This window comes from Artemia sp. Qi Xiang Cuo, unplaced genomic scaffold (genome assembly GCF_049724085.1).
Source record: "Artemia sp. Qi Xiang Cuo unplaced genomic scaffold, ASM4972408v1 HiC_scaffold_32, whole genome shotgun sequence".
Taxonomy (NCBI): domain Eukaryota; kingdom Metazoa; phylum Arthropoda; class Branchiopoda; order Anostraca; family Artemiidae; genus Artemia; species Artemia sp. Qi Xiang Cuo.
This window is the reverse complement of record NW_028297441.1, coordinates 2,624,672-2,632,669: the sequence shown is the minus strand read 5'-3', so window position 1 is coordinate 2,632,669 and position 7,998 is coordinate 2,624,672. Positions and strand designations below refer to the sequence as shown.

At 37.6% G+C, this 7,998-nt stretch overlaps 1 non-coding gene across 1 annotated transcript; it reads right to left on the bottom strand.

Moving 5' to 3' along the window:
- Positions 1–586: 586 nt before the first annotated feature.
- On the bottom strand, positions 587–669 carry TRNAL-UAG (transfer RNA leucine (anticodon UAG)). Its single transcript has one exon. It is a non-coding gene; the product is annotated as a tRNA-Leu (tRNA).
- Positions 670–7,998: the final 7,329 nt, after the last annotated feature.

Genomic DNA, 7,998 nt, shown 5'->3' with positions numbered 1-7,998 from the left:
TTGGAGGATGTTTCCCCATTTTTCGATAATCATGGCGATTTTCTCAAGCTCTTTTCTCAAGGTCATAGCTTTTGACTGAGAACACTAACATCAAAACTTAAACGGTCAGAAATAAAGGCTGTTTCTATAGATTTAGAATAAGAAAAAAATTGTCAGGTGTGGGACTCGAACCCACGACCCCATATGGGGACCAGATCTTAAGTCTAGCGTCTTAACCACTCGGCCAACCCGATTTGTAAGCAATTCTTGATCATATTCATATTGTAATTTAGTTTCATTGGTAAAGTTCAGAATTGAGTTAACTTTTTTCTCTTCTTTAAGAAAATTCAGAACCTCGTCTAAATTAACCTTTAAAAATGAAATAAAGCTATGTCGACTTTGCATATTTTATTCAACATATCCGACAGAGCACTGGAGTGGTGTATTCATGTCGACTTTTCGAGGATGTTTCTCCATTTTTCGATAATCAGGCAATTTTCTCAAGCTCTTTTCTCAAGGTCATAGCTTTTGACTGACGACAATAAAATCAAAACTTAAACGGTCAGAAATAGAGGCCGTTTCCAAAGATTTAGAATAAGAAAAAAATTGTCAGGTGTGGGACTCGAACCCACGACCCCATATGGGGACCAGATCCTAAGTCTAGCGCCTTAACCACTCGGCCAACCTGACTTGTAAACAATTCTTGATCATATTTATATTGTAATTCAGTTTCATTGGTAAAGTTCAGAATTGAGCTAACTTTTTTCTCTTCTTTAAGAAAATTCAGAAGAGAATTTGAACATTTTGCACTTTTCTAGTTTTTTTTATTTAATCTATTAAAGACCCTAGAAATTTTGGTTCTGCATCAATTATTTTACATAATTTATTAAGTTAAATCACAAGACATGATGCAATAAAAAAAATTACATAAGAAAAAAATTGCCCGGCGTGGGGTTCGAATCCATGACCCCATATGGGGCCCAGATCTTGAGTCTAGTACCATAACCAGTCGGCCTACCTGACATGTAAACAATTCCTGATCATATTCATATTGTAATTCAGTTTCATTGGTAAAGTTCAGAATTGAGCTAACTTTTTTCTCTTCTTTATGAAAATTCAGAACCTCGTCTAAATTAACCAAAAATAACTTATGGAGTTACCATACGAAGGTCAAAACTATGGCTCGTGAGGGGATCGAACCCTCGACCTTCGCGTTATTAGCATGACGCTCTAACCAACTGAGCTAACAAGCCATTAAAAATATTATAACTCTAACACTTAGATTTTGTTATCGTGTGTGTGTGTGTGTAAGTTTTTGTGCGTGTCTGTGTGTAAGTTTTAGTGTGTGTGTAAGTTTTTGTGTGCATGTAAGTTTTTGTGTGAATATAATTTTTGGAGTGTGTGTGAAAGTTTTTGATTGTGTGTATGTGTGTGTGTGCGTAAGTGTTCTTGTGTCTCAGCTTGTGTGTTTGTAAGTTTTGACGTGTATGTGTGTCATTTTTCGTGTGTGTGTGTGTGTGTGTGTATGTTTTTGTGTGATTGTAAGTTTTAGTGTGAATTTGTTAGTGTGTGTGTGTGTTTTTGTGTGTGTGTGTTAGTTTGTGTGTATGTGTAAGTTTTTGTGTGTGTGTGTGTGTGTATGTGTGTAAGTGTTTGTGCGTGTGTGTTAGTTTTTGTGTGTGTGTGTGTATGTTTGTGTGTGTGCGTTTAAGTTTTCGCGCGTGTGTGTAAGATTTATTGTGTCAGTTTTTTTTTTTTAGCGAGTGGGTGTATTAATTTGTTTGTTTTTATTTTTAAGTGTTTGTGTGTCTTTTCTTTTGTGTGTGTATGTTTTGTTGTGTGTGTGTAAGTTTTTGTGTGTGTGTGTGTTAAGTTTTTGTGTGTGCATGTAAGTTTTCGTGTGCATGTGTAAGTTTTGTGTGTGTGTGTGTGTGTGTGTGTGTGTGTAAGTTTGTTGGCGTGTGTGGTTTTATGTTTTAGTGTGTGTGTGTGCAAGTTTTTGTGTGTGGGTTTAAGTTTTTGTGCGTGTGTGTATTAGATTGTGTGTGTGTAAGTTTTTGAGTGCATGTTAGTTTTTGTGTACATGTTAGTTTTTGTGTGTGGGTGTTAGATTTTGTCGTGGGGGTGTTTGTTTGTTTGTTTGTGTGTTATTTTTTGTGCGTGTGTTTAAGTTTTTGTGTGTGTGTAATTTTTAGTGTTAATGTCAGATTTTTTGTTCATGTAAGTTTTTGCGAGTGGATGTAATTTTTTGTGTGTTTGTTTAATTTTTTTTGTGTCTAATCTCTTGAGTGTTGTTATTATTTATTTTTTTTTTTGTGTAATTTTTTGTGTGTGTGTGTGTGTGTGTGTGTATTTTTTTGTTTGTGTATGTTTTTTTTTTGTTTGTTTAATTTTTTTTTTTTGTTTATGTGTGTGTGTGTGTAATTTTTTGTTTGTGTAATTTTTTGTATTTGTGTTTAATTTTTCGTGTGTGTGTGTGTAAGTTATGTGTGTATGTGTGTGTGTGTGCTAGTTTTTGTGTGTGTGTGTGTGAGTTTTTCTTGTTTTCTTGTGTTTGTTTTTGTGTATGTGTGTGTGTGTGTGTAATTTTTTGTGTTTGTGTAAGTTTTGGTGTGTGTGTGTGTGTGTGAGTGTTCGTGTGTGTGTGCGTGTGTGTGTATGTTTTGTGTGTGTGTGTGTGTGTTAGTTTTTTTGTGCATTTTAGTTTTTGTGTGAATGTTAGTTTTCTTGTGCATGTGTAAGTTTTTGTGTGTGTGTGTTTGTGTGTGTGTAAGTTAGTGTGTGTGTGTGTGTAAGTTTTTGTGTGTGTGTTTTATTTTTTGTGTGTTTGTGTGTATGTTTTCGTGTGCATGTTTCTGTTTTTTTTTGTGTATGTTTTGTCGTGTGTGTGTATTTTGTCGTGTGTGTGTGTGTAATTTTTGTTTTTTTGTTTGTGTGTTATATTTTTTATGCTTTTTTTTGTGAGTTTTTTGTTTGCTTTTTTTTTTTTTTTTGTTTGTTTGTGTTTGTTTGTGTTTAAGAGTGTTTGTTTGTGAATTTTTTGTGGTGTGTGTTTGTTTGATATGTTTTGTTTGTTTTTAAGTTTTTTTTGTTTGTGTGTGTGTGTGTAAGTTTTTGTGTGAATGTTAGTGTTTTTGTGGTTGTTAGTTGTAGTTTGCTTGTGTTATTTTTTGTGTGTGTGTGTGTGTGTGTAAGTTTTTGTGTTTGTAAGTTTTGGCGTGTGTGTGTAAGTTTTCGTGTGTGTAAGTTTTGTGTGTGTGTGTGTGTGTGTGTGCAAGTTTTTCTGCGTGTGTGTGTGTAAGTTTTTTTTTGTATGTGTAAGTTTTTGTGTGTGTGTGTGTGTGTAAGTTTTGGCGTGTGTGTGTGTGAGTTTTCGTGTGTGTGTGTGTGTAAGTTTGTGTGTGTGTGTGTGTGTGTGTGTAAGTTTTTGTGTGAATGTAAGTTTTTGTGTGAATGTAAGTTTTAGTGTGAATGTGTAAGTTTTTTTGTGTGTGTGTGTGTGTGTTAGTTTTTGTGTGTGTGTGTGTATGTTTTGGTAGTGTGTGTGTTTGTTTTGGCGTGTGTGTGTTAGTTTTCGTGTGTGTGTGTGTTTGTAAGTTTTTGTGGGTGTGTGACAGTTTATGTACGTGTTTTTTTGTTGGTTTGTGTGTGTATTTGTGTATTTGTATTTATTATAGTTCTTGCTATTTTTTAGGGTCTTTTTTTTCTAAGTTTTTGTGTGTGTGTGTGTGTAAGTTGTTGTTTGTCTATTCTGTTTTTTATGGATTTCAGTTTTTGTGTGTTGGTGTGTAATTTTGCGTTTGGTTTGTTTTTGGTGTAAGTTTGTTTTTGTGTAAGTTTTTTTTGTGTGTGTGTGTGTGTGTAAGTTTGTGTGTGTGTGTGTGTGTGTGTGTGTGTATTTGTTTTATATAGTATGATTTTTAGATTTAGTTTAAGTTTTTGTGTGTGTGTGTGTGTAAGTTTTGTGTGTGTGTGTGTGTGTGTGTGTGTGTGTTTTTTTGGTTGTGTTTTTGTGTGTTTTTTTTGTGTTCTTGTGTAAGTGTTTTTGTGTGTGTGTGTGTTTGTGTATGTTTGTTTGTGTGTTTTTTTGTTGGCGTGTGTGTGTGTGTTTTAGTGTGTGTGTGTGTGTGTTTAAGTTTTGTGTGTGTGTGTGTGTGTAAGTTTTTGTGCGCATTTAATTTTTTGACTTCCTGTAAGTTTTCGTGTGCATGTGTAAGTTTTTGTGTGTGTGTGTGTGTGTAAGTTTGTGTGTGTGTGAGTGTTATTTTTGGATTGTGTGTGTTTGTTTTCGTGTGTTTGGGTGTATGTTTTAGTGTGTGTGTTTAAGTTTTTGTGTGTGTGTGTAAGTTTTTATGTGTGTGTAAGTTTTTGTGTGCATGTATGGGGATCGGGGGAGGACCTTTGGGGCCCAGGGAGGGCGTTTGGGGATCCGGGGGCTCTTGAGGATTGAGTGGTCTTTTGGGAGCCCAGGGGGCCTTTGGGGACCGGGGGAGGGCCTTTGGATGCCCAGTGGACCTTGGGGGCCGGGGGATGGTCGTGGGGGGGGCCGGGGGACCCTTTGGGGCGGAGTGGCCGTTTCGTAGCCGGGGGGACCTTTGAGGTCCTGGGGTGGGCCTTTGAGGGTTTGCGGAGGGCGGTTGGGGGATAACCGTTCGAAATTTTTATTTTTTAGTTTACTTTTTTTTTGCGGTGCATCCCTATGGCGCATCCTGCGGCGCTTTCCTGCGGCGCTTCCCTGCGGCGCATCCCTGCGGCACATCCTGCGGCGCTTTCCTGGCCCACGGTGCATCCCGGCGGCGCTTCTCTGGTCCGAGGGACCTTTGGGGGCCGGGGGAGGGCCTTTGGAGCACAGGGAGGGCGTTTGGGGCACAGGGAGGGCCTTTGGGGTACTTATAGGCCCATAATGATTACACCTGTGATGGGGAAAATAATGGAGAAAATGATTTATCACAGACTCCTCTGGTTTGTTGAGAAAAATAACATGATCCCACACACTCAAACTGGATTCAGGAAATACCACTCCTCAACAGATGCTTTCATTTTGCTAACAAATGCAATAAATGAATCTTTCTCAAAAAATAATATCCTAGTGGCAGCTTTCCTAGATTTTGAAGGAGCTTATGACAATGTGAACCACCAAATCCTTTTAAATAAACTTGCAAACCTTGGAGTACCTCCTAAGCTAGTATCCTTTATTAAATCCTTCATAGAAGTGCGAAGTTTTATTGTTTGTGTTGGTTCAGCCTCTTCACCCCAAAAGACAATATCCAAAGGCCTACCTCAGGGAGCAGTCCTCAGTTGCCTCCTTTTTGCCCTATATCTGTGGGACATCAACCTACCCCACACGAATCTACAATATGCTGATGATCTGGTGCTATGGTCATCTGGCAACACCTTTCAGATAGCACAGTCAAATCTGCAAAAGTCACTTTTCCAGTTTGAAAAATTCTCTCAACATTCAGATTTACCCATTGCACCCACCAAGTCAAAAATAATCCAATTTCACCGGAAGCGAAACCATGTTAAGGCAAAACTAACTCTAAATAAAACAACTATTCCAGAAGATAATCATATTAATTACCTAGGTCTCATGCTTGACCAAAAACTTAATTTCCACCTCCACATTTCAAACACAATAAAAAAATGTTATAGAAAAGCAAATATACTAAAAAGACTTCTTTCCACACCCTGGGGTTGTAAGGAGAAAACCTTACTCCAGTTTTTAAATCACATATAAGACCCCATATTGACTATGGGCTCATTGTCTATGGTGCATGTGCAAAGACCCAGATGCAAAAAATTGAAACAACACAAAATGATATAATACGTCTCATATTTGGTCTTAGGAAACCCACAAGCACCAAGTTTCTGCTTATGGAGAGTGGATTAACAACAATAAGGGAGAGACGTAGCTTTCTCTTGATAAAACATCTTACAAAAATTGAATCAAATAGCTCACACACATTACATAATTGGTTAAGAAATCCAGCCATGTATAGAGGTATTGCAGATGAGTATGCCAATATTCAAAAGAAGTTCCCTGTACCAGCAAAGTCTATTGCACCTACTTTCCCCCAATCCCCTCCATGGAATTGGTCATTTCCCATATTAAATACTGAATTTTCAAAATGGAATAAAGATTTAACCGCCATTGCTTTTGTCCAGAAAAAATTTGCAGAACTTAATACAATTACCTATAAAAATCACTTCCAAATATTTGTTGATGGGTCAAAAATGAATGAGAAGGCTGCAAGTGGTGTTTTCCTTCCTCACCTGAAAATTGCAATGGGCGAGAGAATATTTAATAATTTATCTATAATGTCTGCTGAGTTAAATGCCATAATCATGGCATTAGAACACTTTAAGCAAAACCAACCTTTGATTGAAAATTCGAATAATATTATCATCTATTCCGACTCTTTATCAAGCCTTGAGTTGCTGACCTCAGCTCCTCAATATAAGTTGGACATTGACACTTATCATTGTCTCAGTACTATTGATAATCTTGCTTCAAGTGGCATAAAAACTTACTGTCAGTACATTCCTAGCCACTCTGGCATAAGTGGTAATCATCAGGTTGATGAAATAGCAAAAAATGCTATAAATATTGACCAGCCAAGTGGGAGACCAATCCCAATTAGAGATATTTACCGATGGAGGCTATCAGATATTAATTTTAATAAGATTAATCCTATCCTTTCCCCCTTTCCCAATAAGTATCTTTCTAAAATTTATCATAGAATTCGTTCTGGAACAAATGGACTAAATTTCCTTGCATTCTCATATAAGCTTTCTAATTCAAGTGGCTCAATTCCCCTGTCCCCTCTTCGCAGGCATTGTAATATGAATAATGAAACAATTGACCATTGCCTATTTGAATGTAATATGCTGACGTCTGCACAACATACCTTGCTTTGTAAACTGTTAAAATACTTCAAACACCACAAAATCCCATTATCAGCCAAGAGCCTAGCCAAATATACCTGCACACAGAGCATAGAAATCGACATCTATCATCTTATATTTGAACTCCTAGAGTCGAAAGATCTGCTGAAAGATATCTGAATATATTTAATAAATATGAGGCAATCAAGCCAGTAGCTCTGTAGCCCACAGAGTGAAGCAAAAGGAAAAGGGCTAAATAGTTTTATTGAAAAGCCCGCCTGCTGTTAAATAGAAGAAGAAGAAGAAGAACTTACTCTCAGTTCCTCAAAAGCTCTTTGCTATGCTGCTTCTCAAACATGCAACAAGATACCTCCATGCCCTCCATTGCCCCCAGCAAGCTGGCTTCATGCCAGGCAGGTCCACCACCAAGCAAATCCATACGATTAGACAGCTAGTAGAGAAAACTCTTGAATATAAGAGGAAGGAGTACATTGCCTTTGTCAATTTTTGATCTGCCTTTGACACTGTCGATAGGCAGTCATTATGGCTAATCCTCCAGTCTACTGGCGTACCCATGAAAATCGTCCATCTCCTCAAAGAGCTGTATTATAACACTGAAAGTGCAGTGATTGTAAATGGACAGCCTTCTGGATATTTCAAAATTAAAAATGGTGTCCGGCAAGGATGTGCTGCTGCACCTGAGCTCTTTAATTGTGTAATAGACCACATCCTGAATAAAACACAGCAGGTGCAGCCGTTTGGCATAGGCTTTGCTGGAAGAGTTCTTTCAGATGTTAACTTTGCCAACGACGTGGCGCTAATATGTGAAAACATTAGTGACCTCAAAACTACACTGGAAACACTGGCCTCTGCCGCTGAGAAACTCGGTCTGAAAATAAATTGATCGAAGACCAAGATAATGCCCATTGAGAAAACGCCGTCCAACCCCCTGTCATCTGTGGAAATTTGTGGCCAAACTGTAGAGGTAGTCAAGCAGTTTACCTAAGGAGACATGTTAAGAAAACAATTCTTACTTTAAAATATGTATAATGATCCTAGTTCTTATATTATCCAAGGGTAGAACCTTTATCATCAAGTCTTTCCTCTAAAAATCCTCAAAAGAGAAAAAGTTTC